General features: G+C 47.0%; 1 long non-coding RNA gene across 1 annotated transcript in view; it reads right to left on the minus strand.

The window, feature by feature from the left end:
• The window catches only part of LOC137518749 (uncharacterized), a 70,098-nt gene extending 66,438 nt beyond the window's left edge, over nt 1–3,660 (minus strand). Inside the window, exon 1 of the long non-coding RNA XR_011020892.1 lies at nt 3,405–3,660. This is a non-coding gene — a long non-coding RNA (uncharacterized lncRNA). The remainder of the gene's footprint in view (nt 1–3,404) is intronic.
• Nucleotides 3,661–26,849: the final 23,189 nt, after the last annotated feature.

Raw genomic sequence — 26,849 nt, forward strand, 5'->3', positions numbered from 1 at the left:
GGAGGTAGTGATTTCATCCAGCAACTGCGCCCCCTAGCGGCAATCATTTTTCCTATGTCAGACTAAGTCTGAAAAAGGCCAGTGTCAGACACAGTCCGGCATGGGATTGTAAAGAGCTATTAAATTCAGCTTCAGCCTCTGGAGGATGGTGCTACCAGTTAATTTATTGGCACCAGCAGGGATTAATAGGCGTCAGTAACGCTTCCTGGGTACTGGCAGCTTACATGTTAAAAATAGTATTTTGGTCATTATTAAATTAGAAAGAAGAACTCATAATGAATCTGTCAAAAAAATCACTTGTTTTGCAGTATTCAAAATTTGCAGTTTAGTTACAGTTCTTTACAACTTATTCATATCTTATAATTAGATTAGTTCTTTTGTTAGCCCACAGATGTTTACATCGCTGTACAATTATTAACCACTTGACCTCCAAGGGTTTTTAAAAATAATGAAAATGTATTTCATTTTTCTATGGGAAGGTGTATAATAGGGTATTTGTATGTGGCTTTACTTTTTGGCCACAAGATGGAGATACAGAGTTAGTGTGTTCTAAAAATAGAAACAGAACCAAGTGTGTATTATGTGTTTATATTTGTGTAAATACAGGGGTGTAGATACTCTATCTGGTGGTGGTAAAGTAACATAGTACGGCCTGAAAATGAGGTCTGGCTAGATAACAGATACTTCTTTGAAAATAACCCAAAAAAACGAAGATGATGGTACTTTGGAATTGTTCCAAAAGTGGTAGGCTAATGAATATCAATAACCGCAAACCCATAGAAATGTTTGCAATTAGCTAAATCGCAATCACCGATCCCTGCATAATTTTTGGAGCGATTGTACTTCAATACTAAAGGTACGAACGATGCAAAATGGCTTTGCGATCACCGTGTCAAAGAGATTTTGCAGCAATTTTACTAACCAAACCAAACATAAGCACTAAAGGAAAATCGTTTCTAGAAGCTCTGGAAAACTCTGTACAAAACGCTAGCAAAATGCAGAGCAATAGAGATAGCAATTTGCAACTGCAAGTGGGTGACCGGCCTAACACTGACAAGCAATGTGAAATGATTGTGACACATAGACACAGTACAGGAGAGCACAGCTGGCTAGGTCTGTCCACGTGGGTGACCATTGAAAATGTAAGATTGCTAGCAGTGGTGTAATTTAAATGTAGACTAGTCCCTGGATCTTCAGGGTGTCTAATAGTCAAGTGTAGCATAGAAGGGGCAGCAGTACTCATAAAAGCCTTGAAAGAGCATTCTAAAATGCATCGAGGTAACGACTTCACGGCAGTGCTCTGAATGTTAAGAAGATGCAGAACTTGACATAGGAATGGGTGTTTAGTCACCTCTTGATTTGGCCCTGAGATTCTGTCATTGACTGCTTTTGTTAATACAGCTTTGTAGAAACATTCAGGGTTAAAATGCGTAATGGTGGCCAGAATAAACAAAGTGAAAACAACAACTTAACAGTTTTCTAAGCAGTGAAAGGAATAGCAGGTGCAGTAAACTTAGATTTAAGTCCTAGTTCAACCTAGTTTTTTCATTGTTGGTCAAGGTGAAAAGGGAACTGTGCCATTACTCAAACAATTTCCATATTTTATGTAGCTGCTCCAGCAGGGGCGCCTCTAGCCTTTTTGTCACTCCAGGCAAGAAGACCTGCAGCGCCCCCCCCCCCCCTCCCCTCTTCATACTTATACACAAACACACACTATATGCTACAATAAAGTTCCACATTTGATGTACTTTCCATGTACTTTTTTATGTTCATTGCAACTTACTTCTCATGTGCTGGTTTGAAAATGCAACTGGCAGCTTTTCAGGGTGTTTCCTATATACATGGTTGGTGCTAGTGGGCAAGAGAGTATTTCAGGGAGTACATTTGAAATCAGAGCCTGTAGTCTTGGGCGCAGGACACAGCCGGTATATGGCTGATCCTGCTTCTGCACAAGTCCGGGCCGATTTAATTACTATTCCCCCTCCAGGCCGCCATGGATAATGGGGGAATGAAATAATTCGGCTTCCAGCGATTGCTGGAGGCCGAATTATTATGTTTTTAAGCAACTTCAGCTCCGTCTTCTGACAGAGCCGACGTTACTCACTGAGCGCTTCAATAGGAGTGATTCCTATTGAAGTCTATGGAGGCGCCGGCTGCGCCCAAATCTAGCAGTGCTGAAAAGCACTGCTCCGATTTCAGGGGCCATAGTATATGGATAAGCAGGCAGGCAGCTTACCCATATAATGCCATAATGTATAACCCCAGAAATCTCCTCTTCCATCACCCATCCATGTATAGGAAAAAAAAAAACACTTTGAAAATGACTAGTTTAATTTACAAATCAGTGTCAGCTGCGATAATTTCACAGGCACCTCGGGTAAAAGACATTGCAAACTGCCTGCACAGTGCATACTACAGAAATACACATCATGACTACTCTGTGGAGACTCAAGTGCTTACTTCATTCATTTCTACACTAGACTCACCATTGTAGTTAATTCCAAGCTAAAGGAACAAGGTGCCTTTATCATGGCACAAACATTTCAGAATTGTTTGCTGCATCTCTCAGCTGGTTTTGCAGAGCTGGTCAGCCATCCACAGGCACAACTTTTACAAAAATGATATGCAGGAGAATGAGCTTCTTTGCACACAGATATTAGCAGGTGGTCAGCCTGAGATCAGGCTTGCTCAGTGCTAAATGAAGACATGCAGGGACATTGTCTGAACAGAAACAGGACTTGAGATATCCCGCACATGAAATGCCAGAAGTGCTGCCTGCATGCTGTCCTCTCTGTGGCCTTCAATAAGAAAACCTCTCCCTGTAAGATCAGTGCAGTGCCAACTGCACTCAGGCAATCACATCAGCAGAGAGCCCTACAGAGCAGCACTTCCAGCACAGATCCCCTCACAGGAGAGCAGACCATTGAGCTAAGCACTGTATGGGAAAGTTTCTGCTTTCTTCTCTGATGCATAGCTTTGTGATGAGACAGCTGTCTATCTGCTGGCTATAGAAAGCAGTGGAGGGGGGCCTCCAAACTATGACACTCTCAGAGGGGGGGGAGGGACCTGCTGGTGGAGGCAGCAGCCAGACCACTGGACATTATGACATCTTTCAAGTGAATAATAATATAAAAATAAACCTGGTACTGCATTATGAGGCTAATAACTTTTTGCTTATTTGGGATATTTTATGACTCAAGTACAGCATAAAGAAAGCATGATTACTGATTCATCTGTGTAGTTTTTTGCAGGAAGAAGTGATGTCTGATGTTCCTCCATGCTGGAGCAGGGTGTCATCAGACTAGCTGTAGTTACAGGGATGGGGGGGGAGGGGCCCAGACAGGATGGACTGCTCTCTATGGGGCACGAGATTGGATCCACTGTACAGTTATTTCTTTACTCACATGGGAGCTAATGCTGCAGCTGCTGCTCGGGGGTCTCTGTATTCAGTCATCCGTGCCAGTCAGCCTCTCACTCTGGGACTCCACACTAGCTTGCAGCTCCTCTGTCTCCTCTCTCCAGTCTCCCCCTGCAGCAGTCACCTCTGCCTCCCTGGTCTCTGGTGCCCAGCGCTGCATCACACTCAGGAGGGGGGACGCAGGGGGCAATGCAGATCAGAGGTCAGCCAGTGGCTACAGGCCAGCCTGACACAGCGACTGGAACGTCTGTCTGGCGGGGGGCGGAGTTATGGGCGGGGTTAGAGCCACGTGCAGTAGAAGTAAATAGAGATACTGCATCTGGTTGTACTAGAAGGGGGTGGCTAGAGGCGGGGAATAGCATGTTTGCTTTTCTCTATTAGAAGGCAGTGGAGACGAGGCTTCTGGCAGCTGCAGCATGCAGTGTAGTGTATCGATATGGCGGTGGGCGGCGCCTATTGGCAGCCATTGCGCTCTAGGCCACGATTTGTCCTGCCTGTGCCCTTGGGCGCCCCTGTGCTCCAGAGAAAAATCCAGTCACATCTCAGAGTTGTGTACCGAAAATATAGGGCTGTCCCCCATCACGCTCCCATTGCATGTGCAGTATGCAGACAAATATACCTGGGCGGCCAGAGGAGGATCAATGCAGCCAGGGAGGACTGCACAGGAGATAAGGACCTGAAGGGGGCTGGAGGAAGCCCCAGGTATGTATGTATACTTTTTTTGTTTTGTTTCAGGTTTCCTTTAATTCTTCATGGCTTGCCTCAGAGATTTATGGTCCGTATTGACACGATAGTACTATGCAGTTGGTTCCGCCCACATAATATCAAGGCCATGCCCATTTTTGCCATGGCACAAGTTATGAGCCGCTTGGGGCCACAATAACCTTAGCAGAACTCCTGATATGAAGGCCACTATGTTCATGTTCCTATTTTCTGAGCTGTAGATCTCACACGGTAGCAGTAAAAGGAAATCAGCATTTGTAAATAACTTTTCTCCTATAGGACTTTGTCTTGAAGCATATAGGCAGATAACGAGAGCAGTGGCTACTTAGAATGCATTGTGTGTACCCCAGTCACCCTCTACTACCCCACCACCGCCTCAGGTTGAGTTCTTAGGGGAAAGACAAATAACATACAAGTAGGGTTGTCTCACAATGTAGAATGAAACCCATGCAAAAGTAGGGTTTCTCCACGCAGGCCAGGAACTGAACCTTTGACTCTAGCTCTGCATGGTGAGATTGCAATGCTCTACACCTCTATGCTGTTAGTATTGCTGTTTCCTCAAATTATTAAATTCTCTCTAGTGTTTCTACTTTAGTGGTAGTGGCTTCAGCTTTCCTTTTCTTTCCTCCTCCACTGTCTCCCATTTGGCTGCTCCTGTATGCTCCCTCACCCCACTGCGACACACTCTGCTACTCAGCCCACTCCCACCTCCTCCTGTCATAGCTGCAGTGATCAGATTCATTGTACGGCTGTCTGGTGTTGTCAGCTTCTTCATTGGGTGAGCCAATCAGAATGTTGAGCCAGCTCTTCCTAGCGTCAGGGTGAGATGTTGCTAACATGATGTGTGAAGTAATGCAGTGCCTGGTCATACCCAGTGGTGGCAGAAACATTAAGGAGGCTGATTTTGATGTGTAATGGTGAAGGAAGGAGCCCATAAAGATGTCTAGCAGGACATTTGTGAGGAAAAAAAGGATTAATCTGCCCAATGCAACATAAAGAGGAGAATTCTGGTCAACGTTGTTCTCTAAGTATCAGGGAAGAAAGTGTTAAAGTCCACATCTCGCTACATTCTGCTGTGAACGTTCATTTAATGAGAGCTAACTTGAACTACACACATTATGTATTTATGGGAAGTCAAATGGCTCTCATTATTCTTGATGGCTGAAATGGAAATAACTGAAACTTGTAGTATTAAGGTTGGCATACAGTATAAGATACTTTTAAAAGATTAGATGTTAAAATCAGTAAAAGAAAAAAACATAGAGTCTAATGGAAATCTATGATAAACTAGAGTTCTCCCAATCGACATTTGCACAGAATATCAAGCATTGATCCGGAAAATCGGTATTTTTGATGATCGATCCAAGCAAGGGCATAGGCATAGGTAAACAATATTGTGTTTTAATTGTTTACCTGCTTTACCACAAATGACACGTGTATGGCCAGCTATACTTCTCTTTCTCCTCCTATTCCTCAGAGGTTGGTCACCGCCGATAGCACTCACCTGTCATAAATTAAAGGGGTTGAAGGAAGCCGGTCAAGAGCCAACGGTTTGTAATTGAGAAGGGTCAGGTGGAGGTGGGCATGCAGATATTGTACCATGGGAGGCCCGGCAGGTCAGTCACTGGTCATCTTATTTTATTCGCTCCACCCCTCATATTTCGTGTGCTCAGTAGTTGACACCATTTGCTAGTACATACTGAAATAATAGTTTCACAGTGTTTCCTGTTGTCTGCTGTAGCAGTGCAATACAGGCAATCTGACTTGCATGTAATATATGTAATATCTACCTGTCAGCAGTATAATTTACTTCAAATGCTGTTTGCTTTTGAAATGGCTGTTTTTCTTCTGTGCATATGCCAGCTTGTGTTTTAGGTTTTCAGTCTAAAAGTATGGTCTGTTTACATTACACTGCATATTGTTTCACTGACTTCCTGGACGTGAGGTCAAGTGCAGCCTGATTTCCTGTGCAGCCTTTGTTTTTATTATTCATCGTATTATTATTCTGATTAAGAGGAAGTAGAGTGTATGGGATTAGGTGGAGGAGAAGGAAAAAGAATACTGAAACATCCATCAACAAAGTTTCATTGACATGAAAGGATGATAACATAACAGGAATAGCAGCAGACAGGTCTTGGCATGGGTAACTAAGCTAAGGATAGGCTTCCGATTGTAGATTAACTTTTGGTTCTCTATGAAAAGTCTGAAAAAGTAGGTGAAGTCTATACAGCCATCTGAATGTGCTGAAATCATATGTGAGCTGTCATACCTGCCAAAAAATAGCTTTCTGTCCACTTTGCTCTGCAATGAAAGGTCACATTGTACGAGCAGTGCTTCTGCTACAGCATGTCACTATGATATGTCTCTTGAGTCATGCTGCTATCAATAGACTTACATTAAAGTCAAGTTCAGGGCTGTGCATTTATTAGCACTACATTTTACTGCATATACAATCTTATTAGACATGTTTATGTTTTTACAATACCTTGTGCAGTAATTGGTTGTTGCCATTGTCCCTGTTGCAGATTTACAGTAGCTGCTCACTTCCTGCTCCCACTCCTACTTTGTGAATCTTTGTATTTGCACAGGCGCAATATGGCCAAGCTCTTACATGGTGGAAGCATGGCCACGAGAACATATCCAACAAGCTCATGTCAGATATGTATAGAGGGTCCATGACAAGAATGGTGGGGTCAAAGAAGAGATGGGCAGCCTCTGGACCAGGGGCGTAGGAATAGGCCCCCTGGGGCCCGCTTGGGGCCGTTTTGTGGGTGCTGGAGGGGTGGCAGCATGAGGGGAAAGCAATGCCCACAGTCGGCGGGGAGAGGGGTAGTTCCCCCCTCTCCCTCACCTCGGGGCTCTCCCCTCTGCGCTCCCCTCCAGCTCGTAAGTGTCTGTGGGGCTGTGGTGGGCAGCGAGCGGCGGGCAGATACATACCTGCTTCCGTGCGTTCCATCGGAGACTTCTCCCTCTAGCGGCTGACGGAAGCAGGTATGTATCTGCCCGCCGCTCGCTGCCCACCACAGCCCCACAGACACTTACGAGCTGGAGGGGAGCGCAGAGGGGAGAGCCCCGAGGTGAGGGAGAGGGGGGAACTACCCCTCTCCCCGCCGACTGTGGGTAAGGCTTTCCCCTCATGCTGCCACCCCTCCAGCACCCACAAAACGGCCGCTCAGAAAATCTGCAGGGGGGCCCGGTGGGGCCTAGTTATGCCCCTGCTCTGGACTATCCAGAGGCTTTCCTCTACCTAGGTGTCTAACTTTTTTTTTTAAATCGCATCCAGTTCACTTTAAGCCTGGTTTTGTCAGTCGAAACAATTTATAAATATTGTTTTGGAAGGCAGTTTTGGAACAATCACTGTACTAACACATTGCTGGGCTTCTGGCCAAGCAGTGTGTACTTGTATTGCTGTATGTAGACGGGAAAATAGTGGAAGAGAAAGCAGGATTCATCACAGTGAACTTCCTTTGAAGTTGCTTCACAGACCAAAGGACATCAGACAAGGCAATTTGTCCAGTCCTGGCTGATCACAGATGAGGACACCTGTACACAATTCATATTTCCTTCTGAGACAATCGCGAATGATCATTTTGGCCAAAGAAAATCTGAACTGTTTTCGTAGCTTCAGTCCCTTTCTTTGGCATGCCTGATCACGCTTTTGATACTGTCCAAATATGATTAGAAGTTGATCAGTCTGGGAAGTTATGGGCAATGGATTGCTGGCAGAGTCCTTCAGAGTGATTGATTCATCTGGAAACATTGACTTGTGGCCAGCCAGAGCTGTCTCTGCTTTTCTCAATTGGAGTGTAAGTATTCAGAGTCTTCTAAAGGCTGCTAAAAGCACACATTTATATGTATACTATGCAGGCTGTATTTAAAATTTACATTAAATATTTTCTAAATATTGTGCAGAACAGGCCTTTGCATTCCGCTACCACAAGCAAAACATCAAATACGTTGAAAATGGGCATGTCTGAACTGATGCTGTTCATAAAATAGGATCTGCCAACATATCCGTTTATCCATTGGTGTGTGTTTTGGGAAACCATCCGATTTTGTGTCTAGTGTGCACCCAGCCTTACAGATGATGTGCGTGGCCCCACCTTGCCACAGTGGACATTTTTTTTAAGTGTTTAAATGCAGCTTTTAGGTCCTTTTGCTTGAAATTTCCAAATATTTCCATCATCAAGTACACATGGGTAAGGAGTGACTGTATAACATTTAAGAGCTTCTAGGTAAGTGGGGCATGCCACATTCAAGGCCATAAAATGTCTGTATATATGAGCCAGTGAGTAGTACTCAAAACATGCAGAAATGCTGGTCATCTGGTTACCCAAATAGACTTTTAAAAGCGTTAAAAATACCTATACAAATCACAAATGCTTTATCTGTTTGTCGATACATTTTTTTTTTAAAGTCGGTATAAACTAGGCCTAAAAGGATCTGCACAATGTTTGGCAGGTTCTTTCAGTGCTTTGGCTGATTAGTGTGTATTTGAAGGTCATACAATTTGAGTCTAACTCCAGCACAAGGCGCTCAGCAATGAGCACTAATGTTATAAGGCGCGGGGAGCGTACAGGTAATTTCCGGACCCTAAATTACATCTCCCTCTGAGTTGCTACAACTAGTATTTAAAGGCGATGGGGATTTGAGTGGCAGCAGGGTGAGCCCTCATTCGGCTCGCTCTGTGCCTAACTCACCAGCGCCGTACTAATACGTACCCCCCTCCCCCAGACATCTGAAGTTAGTATCTCCTTTTTCTTGCCATCTGGCCTGTTTTACGAAGGGAACTCCTAACCCTGATTGTAGTCATTCATAACTGTCTACTATTAAGTTGTTAGAATTTCTACTTAGGCCCCATTCACACTTGCGGTTCGAGTCCGCAAGTGTCCGGGGGTCCGGGTCCGGGGGCCGCAAAGAGATCGTACGGGTCTCTGCGCTGGCCACAAGTTGCGCCGGATGCATGTACCAGTTCCGGCTACAATAAAGTAGCCGGAACTAGATACTTTTCAGTGCCGGAAAGGCACTGCAAGCATGGGGGGTACCGGCGTGTAGTCCGGGCCCCCCAAGTGGCATAGGACCGGTGCTGGAAGCATCCGATCCTATTGCCAGTGTGATGAGAAACATCCGTTTCTCATTGCACAGCATGGGCCGCATTTTCGGGTTAGGATCCGGCCCGGGTCCGCAGCCGCACCGGGACGGACTGAAAAATAGCGCATGTTGGAAAAAAAGCCGGACCGTCCCGGAGCTGCGTTCCCGGATCGGATCCGGACGGCGCACGAGTGTGAATGGATACATTGATTAACAATGTATCCGTTCACCATCCGCTGTGTACGGAGCGTTCCGGGTCCGGGGAAGCCGGACCTGGAACGCTAATGTGAACCGGGCCTTAGGCTTTAATATTTTAATATTACGCACCTGTTTTTCTTTCTCTGTCTTCTTTTCCCTAAACTCGAAGTTATATTTAGTAAACATAAATTTTGTTTATTGTTTAAGTGGGTTTGGAAACAACAACACTGATACATCTGTAGTCTCATGTTGGCTATCATTTTCCTGGCAGTTTCCCAGATTAGGGAGTGGCTTTTCTTTTCCTGTCCACAAGCTCGAGATTAGATTCTGCCAGCCATGCGAGTTTTACTTACAGTCTCTTTGTAATACTACAGTCGGGCATGTACATTTAAATGCACCGCAGGAAAAATGGGTTTAAGATATTGCTGATGGTAGAATCTCTCTAATTTTATTGACTATCGGTAGAGTTACTAATATTATACTATCAGCTTATCTAACCCAATTCTCATACCAGCATTTCCTGGATTCTATTAACACCCTAACTTTCCTTGCATTTATACCTAACACTAACCCCCCCCCCCCCCACACACACACACCTAACACTAACCTGCCCCATCTATGCCTACCTTCCCTACCTACATCTAACACTGACATTGCTGCTATGAGTTCAGTTATGAAGTAGCCAAACTCCACCACTGGTATCATCCTTGGGTGCCTCTGGGGGCCCACATTACTTGCTGTAAATTTGCCCTTGAACACCCTACCTGCTTCAGCAAAGGCTGTGCCCACTGCTTTCTGAGCATCTCACCTTCTGCCACAAAAATCCCATCATTTTTTTCATTTTTTTTACCCTCCCTGAACTGGGAAAGGGGTCCTAGCTGTCCTTGTGAGTAGCTCCACTTACCAATTCTTTCTCCACAGGTTTGCTGGTAGTTACCACCTCATTTATGAGCATGTGTGGATGACATACTTGACATTAACAAGGTAACTTTGCAAGATTGCGGGAAAGGTTTCTGCCCTCTTCTTGCAGAGCTCCCCCAACATATCATGGACCAATTTGTTATTGTAAGTCCTCTTGTGACTCCCTGTTACAGGTTAAGAAAACCTGGCTGCTAGTAACAATCTTCCATGTGGGTAACATCTGAAGAAGGGGATAACATAAATGATTTGCCAGTGATGTGCCTCTTTGGTCATTATTTATGTCATGGACCACACGGGCTGCTATTGTTCAGCTGGTAAATCTGGCACAGCTTTTCTAGCAATATCAGCCTGCATAGCAGACAAGGGGTTAAACAGGCTAGAAAAAAAGGGAGAAGGGGTACTAAAAATAGAAATTAAAATGAAAAAGATAAGAAAATTCATCTGTACTTCATTTAAAAATGGACACAAAATGTATGATGGAAATTCTCCTTCCACACATGTTCATTGTGTTTGTGTCCCACTGTCAAAAGAAAAATTACTGTGGGCTTTCTCTTTCAAGGACTGCAATGGACCACACCGGTCACAAAAAAAACCCAGATTCATGTTAACCATCCTATAGAAAATCATTGCGTCCTTTGGCCCTTGTGTTTTGAGTTTGCTGCCCTTTCTGACATTACTGGTCTGAACTGAGCCTTAGTATGCACTCTATGGGCTCGATTCACAAAGCGGTGATAACTCAGTTATCACGCCTAAAAGACTTTAGGCGTGATAACCTTTGCACTAGCAAAGTTATCACCGCTTTGTGCTCTAACTCGCGCGAAGCTACCGCGCGTACGCGCGCTAAGTCCCATAGGGCTTAATGGGAGCTTTGCGCGAAGTGCCGGGTGCTGCGCGCGCACCTGCGCGCTTGTGCGCGCAAAAGTTTGCGCGCTAGTGCGCGCAAACGTTTGCGCGCGGAAAATTCGTGCGAGTTTCTTCTTATCATGCCTAAACTGAGTTTAGGCGTGATAAAGGGGTTTTCACTCGCGTGCAAACACTTTGCACCGCTTTGTGAATCAGGCCCTATATGTTTCTATGTGCCTGGATTGAGGCAGAATTTCTACTCATTAGAGTCGTGACCAATGTTTAGGCTGAAAAAGACTCACACTCTCCAGCTTTATACAAACACCAACAGTTTTGTATCAGTACATTGATTCTGGCTGTTTTGCTGACCTGTATGGTCATAGTGACATTTTAATGAAATAAGACATAAGCAAAAAAAAAAGTTCTTTGATGTCCTGTTAAGTTAAATGTTTCATTTGTTCTGTGAACCTGGCTGATCCTGGACAGTCTGAATGAAACTAAATATTTTATTTTAATTGCTCTGTCAGCTCGGGCAATTCTTTTCATGTCGGTCATTAATATGCAAGATTGATTGTAGAAGAAATGTTTTTGCAGTGTCAGAGCAAAGGAATAGCTGGAATACCATTCAGTGATGTTTAGTGCATAGCACAGGCGGGGTGTTGCGAGGAAACACTTTACTCTGCTCACTAATGGAGAAGCCAGCAAACTACAAAGCTCAAGGTGCAGCTTTGCATTGCTTTTTAGTAAATGTTCCTGTGGCTACATTTCTAAATTTTATAAGGAAAGCAGAAGTATAGCTACTGCCCATTTTTCCTTAAATTGTGCATAGATTGTGGAAGGGTGAGAACTTCCAGTTTTTTAGGATGCATGCAAAAAGGACGTCATGAAATTTGAGCGCCCTAAATATTAGCTATAAGATCGGTACATTTACTCATATTCTACTATCATGAAGTTCAAATTACAACAGTAAAATATCAGTAAAAGATACCAATATTTTTCCACAGCTAAACCTAACCCTATTCACACACAGGACCCTCCCTCTACCTATGCCTAACCCTAACCATACCTCCCCCCCGCTGATGCCTTACCCTAACCACCCCCTTCGATACCTAACCCTAACCACCCCCATAATATCTAACCCTAACCAAGCCTTGCTCCGATGCCTAACCCTTACCATCCCCCCTGCTGATACCTAACCCTAACCACCCACTCCGGTACCTAACCCTAACCACCCCTATGATATCTAACCTTAACCAATCCTCGCTCTGATGCCTAACCCTAACCATCCTCCCTGCTGATGCCTAACCCTAACCAACCCAGTGATATCTAACCCTAACCAACCCTTGCTCCGATGCCTAACCCTAACCACCCCCCCTGCTGATGCCTAACCCTAACCACCCACTCCGATACCTAACCCTAACCAATCCAGTGATAACTAACCCTAAGCAACCCTAGCTCCGATGCCTAACCCTAACTAACCCTCCGCTGATATCTAACCCTAACTAAGCTCACTGCCAATGCCTAACCCTAACCCCCCCCTCCAATGTCTAACAACCCCTGATATCTATGCCTAACCAACCCCCCTGTCGATGCATAACCCCAGCCATCTCCCGTTTGATGCCTAACCTTAACCACCCCCCTAATATCTAACCCTAACCACTCCCCTGCTGATGCCTAACATTAACCACCCCCCAATATCTAACCCTAACCAACCGCCTGCCAATGCCTAACCCTAACCACCCCCCAATATCTAACCCTAACCAACCCCCTGCCAATGCCTAACCCTAACCACTCCCTGATATCTTACCTTAACCACCACCCCTGCCAATGCCTAACCCTAACCACCACCCCTTCAATGTCCATCCCCCTGATATCTAACCCTAACCAACCCCCCAGCTGATGCCTAACCCTGATGCCTAAGTTAGGCATTGGCAGAGAGTTGGTTAGGGTTAGATATTGGGGGGTGGTTAGGGTTAGGCATTGGCAGGCGGTTGGTTAGGGTTAGATATCGGGGGGTGGTTAATGTTAGGCATCAGCAGGGGAGTGGTTAGGGTTAGATATTAGGGGGGTGGTTAAGGTTAGGCATCAAACGGGAGATGGCTGGGGTTATGCATCGACAGGGGGGTTGGTTAGGCATAGATATCAGGGGTTGTTAGACATTGGAGGGGGGGGGGGGGTTAGGGTTAGGCATTGGCATATCTAACCCTAGCCACCATCCTTGCCAATGCCTAACCGTATCCACCCCCATCCAATGAAAACTTATGCAGCCCAATTTTCCTGCTTCCAGTTTTTATCTCTGTTTGCATCCCCATTGATGAAGTCTCTCCTTGCATCCTGTTCATTGTGACCTTTTAGCAGCACAGGAAGTCCAGGAGTGTGGTGCATCTTATTTGGGGGCATAGACAGCAAAAAATGGTCTAATTTTTCCCACACTACTAAAAAGATATTATTAAAATACTTGAATTGCTGTTTGAGTCTTTAACGGTAAAAAAAAAAAAATCACTATCTGTGAAATTACATATTATATAGGTAGAAAAAAAACAACGTTTTGTAAGAAATAATACCTTTTAATGGCTAACTAATAGAGTTAAATGATGCAAGCTTTCTGGGATCTAGTCCCCTTCTTCAGGCATATTTCCAGATGTAAGCTGAAGTAAAACACTGATGCAGATAAATGGTAAACACGAAGATGACAGTTGTGTTGGTTACTGTTTATCCGTTAGGTGTCAGGTGATCAGCAGGCTGGAGCCAGTGAGTTAGTGCAACCATACATGAAATCCAGCAGGTTTCTGAAGATCATGAAGCCAAATCAATCATGTTACATAAGGTGTCATGAATCCTGTTCCACAATTTAAACCTTCTGTTAATGTCTTGAACATTTTCATAAATTTGTACTCAGAAACTTTTCTTGATTGATCATTTTTGAAGTTACCCTTAAGAACAAGTACTTTAAAAATTACATGAAATGTACCCAAACCTGGAGAGCATCACAATTCTGAATTTCCAGAACTTCCCCATTCTGCCCCATCTCTGAAATAAAAACATTTTTGCTGCTGCATTAAGCAACTTTTATATTAGGCAACATGAGATTTACAAAGTATGATAAAAGGATTATATGGAGGCATGCATTACTGGTATTATAAGCAGCTCTTGTCACAGTTATGAAATACTGTGCTTTATTGTACTGCAGTGACACCACGTGTACTCAGCAGCAGGCACACGGCATGCAGCCGTGTCATTTCACATATGAGAAGTTCCATCATTTATTACTTAAGTCACACTTAAGCGGTTTGAGTCACAAAACACATCTCTTCTTAAGCCATACAATCTGCTGGTTTATCAGGCCAAAGCTTCTTTCTGCACATGTTTATGGATTATATCTAGATCAGATAATACGCCGGCACTGATCAGGTGATCTTCTTGTTCACCACACTAGAAAAGAAGTAGTAGGGACTAGGGAGTAAGAAAACAAAACTAGATCATTCACATGCACACTATGCACACTAGATCTTTTATTTAGCTGACTGAATTAATCTGCTGATCTGATTTGTTAAGAGAAGTGTACAAAAAATTGGAGCAAAACTGGCGCAGCATTCAACTAGATTTAAACTATTAAACCACTTGCCCCCCTTTGTATTTTATTACACTAATCCCTCTCTCCCCCTCCCTCTAGTCACATACTGTAAGTTATGTCTTAAGGGGCCCATACACCTAACGTTTTTCTCGCCGATATACAGCAGATTCGATCACTGTGATCGAATCTGCTGTGAAATCGTTATGCAAACGCTGACAGAACGATCGATTTCCATCCTAAATCAATCGTTCCCATCGATCCGTCCGTGCGGAAGATTTTGCTCGATCGCCGGCGGGTCGGGAGTGCGTCGATAGCGGTGTTCGAATGCCCGACGACGGAAGCTAGCGGCAATACATTACCTGCTCCGGCCGGCGCGACTCCCCTGTCTCCGCTGTCGTCTTCTCCGCACTCGGCTCGGGGTCCGGCTGGCTTGGCTTCACTGAACTTCCTGTCCCAGCAGGAAGTGTAAACAGTAGAGCGCCCTCTACTGTTTAAACTTCCCCTGGCAGGAAGTTCAGTGAAGCCAGCCGGAACCCGGAGCCGAGCACGGAGAAGAAGACAGCGGAGACCGGGGGAGTCGCGCCGGACGGAGCGGTAGCTTCACAGATTGTGATCGGTTTCATGCTGAAATCGATTCACAATCTGTTTGCAGTAAAGGCAGCCATACGATCCCTCTCTGATCAGGTTCGATCAGAGAGGCATCTATCTGTTGGTCGATCTGATGGCAAATCTTCCAGTGTGTGGCTACCTTTAATGTTTAAAAACTATGATGACTTTGAAGCCCTGGTACACCATCCTAGATTTTTCATTGTTAGCAAAGCTGAACAGGGTACTGTTTTAACACCTACACATTTTTCAATTTTATGCAATAGTCATGTGACTAGTCATGTGACCCAGAGATCCTCCAGCAAGCATGAAGCTGTCATTCCAGGCTAGGGATCAACTCTCACATTCTGCTCTTAAAAGATGAACTTTTTGCAGCCAGCTCTGCAACTCAGCAGAATCTTACCATTATGAGACCGAGCTGTAACTGCAGTGCTGGCAACCAAGCAGAAGTTGTGTCATTTATTTCCCATTAAATACAATGCAATGGAAAACAATGGCTGAAGTTATAAGAAATACACATAAACCTGCTTTGACTACGGTAACATCCTAAGGCCTACTTGAGAACCATTTGGCACCACTCTAGTTCATCCTGAACTCTGCTGCTTGATTCATCACCCTCTGGTCTAACTCTTCCTCAAATGCTTCTTCTCTCTATCAATCCAACCATTGTTTACAGTCCAAGCTGTCTGTAGTCTGGCTCCCTATACATATCTTCTTTTTCTATACACCATCCTAAACGCAACCTCCACTAAGCTAACACCCATGCCAGTTTCCTTCTATCACTCCTGCGCATAGAATATTCTTCAACTTTCGCCTCTAGTTCTTAATAGAGTTGGGCCGAACCTCCGATTTTAGGTTCGCGAACCGGGTTCGCGAACTTCCGCGGAAGGTTCGGTTCGCGTTAAAGTTCGCGAACCGCAATAGACTTCAATGGGGATGCGAACTTTGAAAAAAAAAATTTATGCTGGCCACAAAAGTGATGGAAAAGATGTTTCAAGGGGTCTAACACCTGGAGGGGGGCATGGCGGAGTGGGATACACGCCAAAAGTCCCCGGGAAAAATCTGGATTTGACGCAAAGCAGCGTTTTAAGGGCAGAAATCACATTGAATGCTAAATGACAGGCCTAAAGTGCTTTAAAACATCTTGCATGTGTATACATCAATCAGGTAGTGTAATTAAGGTACTGCTTCACACTGACACACCAAACTCACCGTGTAACGCACCGCAAACAGCTGTTTGTGTAGTGACAGCCGTCCTGGACTGGTGCGCACCATGGCGAGAGTGCAGGTTTTGGTGGCTTTACAGCCCATATGGTCGCCTGGCTGATGTAGCTGAATGACAGAACAGTGACTGTCCAGCTGATCAAATTTGGTCTGACCACAATGAAGCAACGACCTTATTATCTTTTGTGTGCCCCCGAGACACTCATCTAGGCGCCGGTCATTGCTTCATTGTGATACGCAAGCCCCTTCACCACGGCAAGGTAATGATCACGAAGGGGAATGGGCGCATGTACATGCCTTTTCTTTTGTTGTTGCAGCTGCCCACAGTGCAGCCAGAAAAATTAGGCAGTCATGTACACGCACCAGAAAAATTATTACAGCGGCCGCTGATAGCAGCGGCCTAAAAAATTCAGCAATCTGCCTGGAGTCCAGGACCCTGTTGGTGGTGGCGTAGAAGGTAGTCAAGCGGCCTGCAGGCAGACAATCTGTGTGGAGGGACTTGGAGCGACTTAGTCTTCTTGGGGCAGGCCAGGTAGCCAGTCACACGGCGTGCAGGCAGAGATGCTGTGTGTGCGGGGACTGACTTAGTCTTGGGGCGGGCAGCAGCCCTCCGGGATCCATGCCTCATTCATTTTGATAAAGGTGAGGTACTTAACACTTTTGTGACTTAGGCGACTTCTCTTCTCAGTGACAATGCCTCCAGCTGCGCTGAAGGTCCTTTCTGACAGGACGCTTGCGGCAGGGCAGGAGAGAAGTTGGATGGCAAATTGGGACAGCTCTGGCCACAGGTCAAGCCTGCGCACCCAGTAGTTCAAGGGTTCCTCATCGCTGTTCACAGCAGTGTCTACATCCACACTTAAGGCCAGGTAGTCGGCTACCTGCCGTTCCAGGCCTTGGTGGAGGGTGGATCCGGAAGGGCTACGGCGAGGCGTTGGACTAAAGAACGTCCGCATGTCCGACATCACCATGAGATCGCTGGAGCGTCCTGTCTTTGACTGCGTGGACACGGGAGGAGGATTAGTGGCAGTGGTACCTTGCTGGCGTTGTGCTGTCACATCACCCTTAAAGGCATTGTAAAGCATAGTTGACAGCTTGTTCTGCATGTGCTGCATCCTTTCCACCTTCAGGTGAGTTGGTAACAGGTCCGCCACTTTGTGCCTGTACCGAGGGTCTAGTAGTGTGGCCACCCAGTACAGCTCATTCCCCTTGAGGTTTTTTATACGGGGGTCCCTCAACAGGCAGGACAGCATAAAAGACGACATCTGCACAAAGTCGGATCCAGTACCCTCCATCTCCTCTTGCTCTTCCTCAGTGACGTCACGTAAGTCAACCTCCTCCCCCCAGCCGCGAACAATACCACAGGAAGGTTGAGCAGCACAAGCCCCCTGCGACGCCTGCTGCGGTTGTTCTCCTGCCGCCGTCCCCTCCTCCTCCTCCTCCCCCAAAGAAACACCTTGCTCATCATCCTCTGAGTCTGACTCGTCTTCTGCACACGACTTCTCTTCTTCCTCCTCCTCCCCCCTCTGTGCTGCCGCAGGTGTTGAGGAAACAGCTGGGTCTGATGAAAATTGGTCCCATGCCTGTTCCTGCCGTAACGGTTCCTGGTCACGCTCATTCGCAGCTTCATCCGCCACTCTACGCACAGCACGCTCCAAGAAGTAAGCATAGGGAATTAAGTCGCTGATGGTGCCCTCACTGCGGCTCACCAGGTTGGTCACCTCCTCAAACGGCCGCATGAGCCTGCATGCATTTTTCATCAGTGTCCAGTTGTCGGGCCAGAACATCCCCATCTTCCCAGACTGTTTCATTCTACTGTAGTTGTAGAGGTACTGGGTGACGGCTTTCTTCTGTTCTAGCAGGCGGGAGAACATGAGCAGGGTCGAATTCCAGCGAGTCGGGCTATCGCAAATCAGGCGTCTCACCGGCATGTTGTTTTTCCGCTGAATTTCTGCAACGCGTGCTATGGCTGTGTAAGACCACCTCAAATGCCCACAGAACTTCCTGGCCTGCTTCAGGACATCCGCTAAGCCAGGGTACTTTGCCACAAATCTTTGAACAACTAGATTCATGACATGTGCCATGCAGGGTATGTGTGTCAGCTTCCCCATATGCAAAGCGGCAAGCAGATTGCTGCCGTTGTCGCACACCACGTTGCCTATCTCCAGGTGGTGTGGGGTCAGCCACTCATCCACCTGTTTCTTAAGAGCAGCCAGGAGAGCTGCTCCAGTGTGACTCTCCGCTTTGAGACAAGACATGACTAAGATGGCGTGACACCGTCGTACCTGGCATGTAGCATAGGCCCTGCGGAGCTGGGGCTGTGTAGCTGGAGAGGAGAACTGTCACTCAGCCAAGGAGGAGGAGGACAGCAAAGAGCATGTAGCAGGAGGAGAGGAGGTGGCAGGAGGCCTGCCTGCAAGCCGTGGAGGTGTCACAATTTGGTCCGCTGCGCCCTGCTTGCCATCGTTCACCACCAGGTTGACCCAATGGGCTGTGTACGTAATGTAGCGGCCCTGCCCGTGCTTGGCAGACCAGGCATCCGTGGTCAGGTGGACCCTTGACCCAACGCTCTTCGCAAGAGATGACACCACTTGCCTCTCAACTTCACGGTGCAGTTGGGGTATGGCCTTTCTCGAAAAATAAGTGCGGCCTGGCATTTTCCACTGCGGTGTTCCGATGGCCACAAATTTACGGAAGGCCTCAGAGTCCACCAGCCGGTATGGTAACAGCTGGCGAGCTAACAGTTCCGCCACGCCAGCTGTCAGACGCCGGGCAAGGGGGTGACTGGCCGAAATTGGCTTCTTCCGCTCAAACATTTCCTTCACGGACACCTGACTGCTGCTGTGGGCAGAGGAGCAGGAAGCGCTCAAGGGCAGAGGCGGAGTAGAGGAGGGTGCCTGTGAAGGTGGAAGGGAGAAAGCGGCAGAAGCAGATGATGCACCTGAAGGAGGAAGAGGAGAAGGAGGGTGACTTTTCTTTTGTGTGCTGCTGCTGCTTTTGCTCAGGTGGCCATCCCATTGCTGTTTGTGCCTTTTCTCCAGGTGCCTTCGTAAGGCACTTGTCCCTACGTGAGTGTTGGCCTTTCCACGGCTCAATTTTTGTTGGCAGAGCGAACAGATGGCTTTGGTCCGATCTGAGGCACACACATTAAAAAATTTCCACACCGCTGAGCCACCCTGGGATGTGGGCACTATGGGGACCTCAGCAGCTGATGCTGAAGGGCAAGTTGGCTGGCTGTACATAGGTGGCGATACATGGTGCCGGACACTGCCACCAGCTGTTTCTGACGAAGAGCTGCCCCAGCTTCTTTCAGCAACTTCTCTCCTCCTACTACTCTCTGACTCCCCCTTTGAACTGTCCCCCTCTTCATCTCCTCTATTGGGAACATACAGAGGATCCCTATCATCGTCATCATCGTAATCATCCTGCCCAGCTTCGCTTGCCTCAGAAAAATCCAAACATGCACCATCAGTAGGTCCTTCATCCTCCTTACACGTTACATCCATAGTGTTGCCGCGTAACTCAGACATATGAGCTGGTGAAAATTCATCTGGCTGTAACAATGGCTGTGCATCAGTGATTTCAACACTAAATAATTCTTGCGAAGTGTCAAATGCAGCGGAAGTGGTGCTAGTAGTAGCGCTGGTGGCTGAGCAAGATGAGGTGTTCTGTGTCGCTAAATACTCAACCACGTCCTGACAATCTTGGGAGGTGATGGGACGTGCCTTCTTCCGAGCACTGTACTGTGGGCCAGGTCCACACGAAATTACATTTACACGACCTCGCGCAGACCTGCCAGGTGGCCTTCCTCTGGCTCTGGCACTACCTCTTCCTCTACCTGTTTTGCCCATATCGGGTATGCACGGAGTGGTATATCACACTGCGTGCACTCACGTAGGTAGGTGGGTTCACTTAACTGCACAGGTATGCGCACTGATGCGGTGGGTTCACTGAACAGAACAGGTATACAGTGGCGGGTTCACTGAACAGTACAGGTATACAGTGGTGGGTTCACTGAACACAACAGGTATGCAGTGGCGGGTTCACTGAACAGAACAGGTATACAGTGGCGGGTTCACTGAACAGAACAGGTATGCAGTGGCGGGTTCACAGAACAGGTATGCAGTGGCAGGTTCACTGAACACAACAGGTATGCAGTGGCGGGTTCACTGAACAGAACAGGTATACAGTGGCGGGTTCACTGAACAGAACAGGTATGCAGTGGCGGGTTCACAGAACAGGTATGCAGTGGCAGGTTCACTGAACACAACAGGTGTGCAGTGGCGGGTTCACTGAACAGGTGTACAGTGGCGGGTCCACTGAACAGAACAGGTGTGCACTGGCAGGTTCACTGAACACAACAGGTATGCAGTGGCGAGTTCACTGAACAGAACAGGTATACAGTGGCGGGTTCACTGAACAGTACAGGTATACAGTGGTGGGTTCACTGAACACAACAGGTATGCAGTGGCGGGTTCACTGAACAGAACAGGTATACAGTGGCGGGTTCACTGAACACAACAGGTATGCAGTGGCGGGTTCACTGAGCAGGTATACAGTGGTGGGTTCACTGAACAGAACAGGTATACAGTGGCGGGTTCACTGAACACAACAGGTATGCAGTGGCGGGTTCACAGAACAGGTATGCAGTGGCAGGTTCACTGAACACAACAGGTATGCAGTGGCGGGTTCACTGAACAGGTATACAGTGGCGGGTTCACTGAACAGAACAGGTATACAGTGGCGGGTTCACTGAACACAACAGGTATGCAGTGGCGGGTTCACAGAACAGGTATGCAGTGGCAGGTTCACTGAACACAACAGGTATGCAGTGGCGGGTTCACTGAACAGAACAGGTATGCAGTGGCAGGTTCACTGAACACAACAGGTATGCAGTGGCGGGTTCACTGAACAGGTATACAGTGGCGGGTTCACTGAACAGAACAGGTATACAGTGGTGGGTTCACTGAACACAACAGGTATGCAGTGGCGGGTTCACTGAACAGGTATACAGTGTCGGGTTCACTGAACAGAACAGGCATACAGTGGCGGGTTCACTGAACACAACAGGTATGCAGTGGCGGGTTCACAGAACAGGTATGCAGTGGCAGGTTCACTGAACACAGCAGGTATGCAGTGGCGGGTTCACTGAACAGGTATACAGTGGCGGGTCCACTGAACAGAACAGGTATGCAGTGGCAGGTTCACTGAACACAACAGGTATGCAGTGGCAGGTTCACTGAACAGGTATACAGTGGCGGGTCCACTGAACAGAACAGGTATGCAGTGGCGGGTTCACTGAACACAACAGGTATGCAGTGGTGGGTTCACTGAACAGGTATGCAGTGGTGGGTTCACAGAACAGGTATGCAGTGGTGGGTTCACAGAACAGGTATGCAGTGGCAGGTTCACTGAACAGGTATGCAGTGGTGGGTTCACTGAACAGGTATGCAGTGGTGGGTTCACAGTACAGGTATGCAGTGGTGGGTTCACAGAACAGGTATGCAGTGGCGGGTTCACAGAACAGGTATGCAGTGGCAGGTTCACTGAACACAACAGGTATGCAGTGGCGGGTTCACTGAACAGAACAGGTATACAGTGGCGGGTTCACTGAACAGTACAGGTATACAGTGGCGGGTTCACTGAACACAACAGGTATGCAGTGGCGGGTTCACTGAACAGAACAGGTATACAGTGGCGGGTTCACTGAACACAACAGATATGCAGTGGCGGGTTCACAGAACAGGTATGCAGTGGCAGGTTCACTGAACACAACAGGTATGCAGTGGCGGGTTCACTGAACAGGTATACAGTGGCGGGTCCACTGAACAGAACAGGTATGCAGTGGCAGGTTCACTGAACACAACAGGTATGCAGTGGCGGGTTCACTGAACAGGTATACAGTGGCGGGTCCACTGAACAGAACAGGTATGCAGTGGCGGGTTCACTGAACACAACAGGTATGCAGTGGTGGGTTCACTGAACAGGTATGCAGTGGTGGGTTCACAGAACAGGTATGCAGTGGTGGGTTCACAGAACAGGTATGCAGTGGCAGGTTCACTGAACCAGTATGCAGTGGTGGGTTCACTGAACAGGTATGCAGTGGTGGGTTCACTGAACAGGTATGCAGTGGTGGGTTCACAGTACAGGTATGCAGTGGTGGGTTCACAGAACAGGTATGCAGTGGCGGGTTCACAGAACAGGTATGCAGTGGCAGGTTCACTGAACACAACAGGTATGCAGTGGCGGGTTCACTGAACAGGTATACAGTGGCGGGTCCACTGAACAGAACAGGTATGCAGTGGCGGGTTCACTGAACACAACAGGTATGCAGTGGTGGTTCACTGAACAGGTATGCAGTGGTGGGTTCACACAACAGGTATGCAGTGGTATGTTCACAGAACAGGTATGCAGTGGCAGGTTCACTGAACACAACAAGTATGCAGTGGCGGGTTCACTGAACAGGTATACAGTGGCGGGTCCACTGAACAGAACAGGTATGCAGTGGCGGGTTCACTGAACACAACAGGTATGCAGTGGTGGGTTCACTGAACAGGTATGCAGTGGCAGCCTGGCAGGTTCACTGAACAGGTATGCAGTGGTGGGTTCACAGAACTGGTATGCAGTGGCAGCCTGGCAGGTTCACTGAACAGGTATGCAGTGGTGGGTTCACAGAACAGGTATGCAGTGGCGGGTTCAATGAACAGGTATGCAGTGGCGGGTTCAATGAACAGGTATGCAGTGGTGGGTTCACAGAACAGGTATGCAGCCAGGAACAAGCTAAGCCTAACTAATCTTTCCCTATGAGACACAGTCTGCAGCAGCTCGCCCTACTCTCACTAATGCAGGCACACGAGTGACCGTAATGGCCGCCGCTGCCTGCCTTATATAAGGGGGGTGGGGCTCCAGGGGCTAGTGTAGCCTAATTGGCTACACTGGGCCTGCTGACTGTGATGTAGAGGGTCAAAGTTGACCCTCCATGGTGCATTATGGGGCGAACCGAACTTCCGCAAATGTTCGCCTGCGGGACGCGAACGCGAACCACGGAAGTTCGCATGGAACCGTTCGCAGGCGAACCGTTTGGCCCAACTCTAGTTCTTAATTGTTATTTAATTACGAAGACCTAGAACCTGTGTTACATATTTCTGAGTACTAAGCTTGGGTACCTGTTTCAGAGCCAGGACAAGGTCCTCCAGCACCCAAGGCTAAGACACCAAAGTGCGCCCCTCCATCCCTCCCACCCCAGCCGTCACACACTGATTGCTATTAGACTTAAGGTCACAAGACACACACACACAGGTTAAGACACACGATACAATAAAATGATCCGATTTTACGGCAATTCGATAAAAACGATCGGATCTCCCGAAAAAAATCGAAAGCTTTTTTTTCATTCGACTGAAAAATCCGATCGGATTTCCTGTTTTTTCAATTTTTATCTATTCGGAATGCCAGATATATTTCTTCAATTTCTCTAAAGATTGTATGGTGTATGTTAGATTGTCAGTTTATTAATATACACACCCAAGCAATTTTCTCAGAGTTTCCAATCATTTTTATGATAATTGGGGAAAAATTGAGCATAGCTGTGTGGTACATTGGTCATATTTTTGAAATGTTACAATTAATCTGAAAAATTGATTGCAATTCTTAAATTGAACAGACATTTAAAAAATTGTATGGTGTGTGGCCACCTTAAGAGGCATCCCAGGGCACCCAACCCCTCCCACACTTTAATCTCTAGTTATCTGGCTTGCAGTCACTGCCATGTATCCCCATTTATTTCTCTCTGCTTCAAACTTAAAAGGGGAATGATAGCTGAGTGAGTTTTGCACCCCTCCTACACTGCGCCCTGAGGCTGGAGCCTCTCTCGCCTCTGCCTCGGCCCAGCCTTGAGCTGTTTCATTTATTGATGATTACTAGATTACTAGAAACAAATAGTTTGTTGCTAGTTACTTGGCCTGAGTACCTGTCTAATTTATTGCTAGTTATAGTACTAGGCCTGAGTACCTTCCCTATTTCTTGTTAAAGAGAACCCGAGGTGTGTTTAAAGAATGTTATCTGCATACAGAGGCTGGATCTGCCTACACAGCCCAACCTCTGTTGCTATCCCAAACCCCCCTAAGGTCCCCCTGCACTCTGCAATCCTTCATAAATCACAGCCGTGCTGTGAGGCTGTGTTTACATCTGTAGTGTCAGTCTCAGCTGCTCCTCCGCCTCCTGCATAGCTCCGGTCCCTGCCCCCGTCCCTTCCCTCCAATCAGCAGGGAGGGAAGGGATGCAGGCGGGGACTGGAGTTCTGCAGGAGGCGGGGAGAGCAGCAGACTGACACTATAGAGATAAACATAGCCAGCTCTGACAAGCTGTTTGTCAGCAGCGTGGCTGTGATTTATGAGGGATTGCAGAGTGCAGGGGGACCTTAGGGGGGTTTGGGATAGCAACAGAGGCTGGGCTGTATAGGCAGATCCAGCCTCTGTATGCAGATAATAATTTTCAAACCCACCTCGGGTTCTCTTTAATTACTAGATCAAGGGACCAATTCCTGGGCACCTGTGCCATTTATAAATAATTACTAGGCCTGAGGACCTATTCCACTGATTAATACGTCAAGGGAATTTTCCATCTAATAGCTAGGCTACTGAGCAGCATCTGTTCCCTGTAGCCATAGTTGGAAGAAACTCTTAAGATTACTGGGGGGGAAGCACATGGTCTGGAAACAAGCACTGCAACATGAGAGACACATAGGAAGGCTGGAAAAGCCCCGTGCAACACAAGGTAGGTTACAGAAGAGGGAACAATGTCATTTCAATAGAGTGATGGGGTTAAGAAAGTGTTGTTCGGTGCTAGACCATAGAGGCCTATTTGAAGACTATTGTGATTACCCTGATGCTTTTCCTGTTAAGGTGCTGTGGGGACTTAAACTTGTGAAGAGTGTTTCAGAGGGTGCTGTTTAAAAAGGCACCAAATGATTTAGAAGAGTGGTATAAGTTAGGGTTTGTGAATCTGCCGCAAAATTGGCTTCTAAAGTGACTTTGGGGTTGATTCAAAGTATAAGGTGATAAAAGAGAGCCAATTAACTCATCTGTATGTTTTTGGGATAGGGAGGAAACCGAAGTGCCCAGAGGAAACCCGCGCAGACACGGGGAGAACATACAAACTTCTTGCAGATGTTGACCTGGCTGGGCTTCAAAACCAGTGCTGCAAGGCGAGAGCACTAACCACTATGTCACCGTGCTGCCCACCTATCTATCTTCTACTACCTGCCTGTTATCAGAACCTATCACTATCTGAATGTCTACGTATCACTGTCTGCCTTTCATTCACATTTATTGCATGTAATTAATATTATTTACTTGTCATTGTTGTTTTGTGTATGTCATTAGGAACATACAGGAGTTGGACAAAATAATGGATACATCTTGAAAATCAACAAAATATATTTTAATATGGTGTAGGTCCACCTTTTGCGGCAATTACAGCCTCAATTCTCCAAGGTATTGATTCATACAAGTTGTGAATTGTTTCCAAAGATATTTTAGCCCATTCTTCAGTTCAAAAGAGATATAGAGAAGCACCCCTCTTGCTTGTCTGTACGATGTGCCTGGGCAGCCCGTCAGCACTACAGGCTATCTTCTGCAACAAAGTAGGAAGCTGGCACCATCTGTATTTATAAACTCTTTGTATTTTTATTCAGAAGTCATGTGCTGCTAAATACAGCGACGTTTCGGAAAATACACCCTTTCTCAAGCTCAGCAGCATACAGACTGCCAAATACACGTTATACTGTGTGCTTTTATAATGACATAATTAACAGTGAACCAATCATGGCTGAGTAATCTCACAGCCAATGCTAGTGGTCCGTGACTTACCGGACCTGATGGGGAACTACAATGCCCAGTGTTCATTGGTCGCCAAATTAAAAAATGTCCCCCCTCCCCTCAACGTGCGGAGGGATGCGTGTAGGTTCTGTGCGCGTCCCCCTGGCATATACGCACAAACATCCTGTCACCTCTCCACCCCTCTCCGCCTCTCAGGCGGACCTGATGGGGAACTGTGGTGACGGACGCTGGAGGGGGCCATCCACCCACCGCCGTCTGTGCGACCAATGCGGAGATGACGTACACCACGCTCACCGCCTCCCATGATGACGGTGTTTGCGGAAGTGTCCCGTCTCCCTGCATCATGGCGTTACCAGGGAGACGAGCAACGTCTCCACCGCATAATGCCGCTGTTTACATCTATGATTTGTTAGCT

This window comes from Hyperolius riggenbachi, chromosome 5 (genome assembly GCF_040937935.1).
Source record: "Hyperolius riggenbachi isolate aHypRig1 chromosome 5, aHypRig1.pri, whole genome shotgun sequence".
NCBI classification, from domain to species: domain Eukaryota; kingdom Metazoa; phylum Chordata; class Amphibia; order Anura; family Hyperoliidae; genus Hyperolius; species Hyperolius riggenbachi.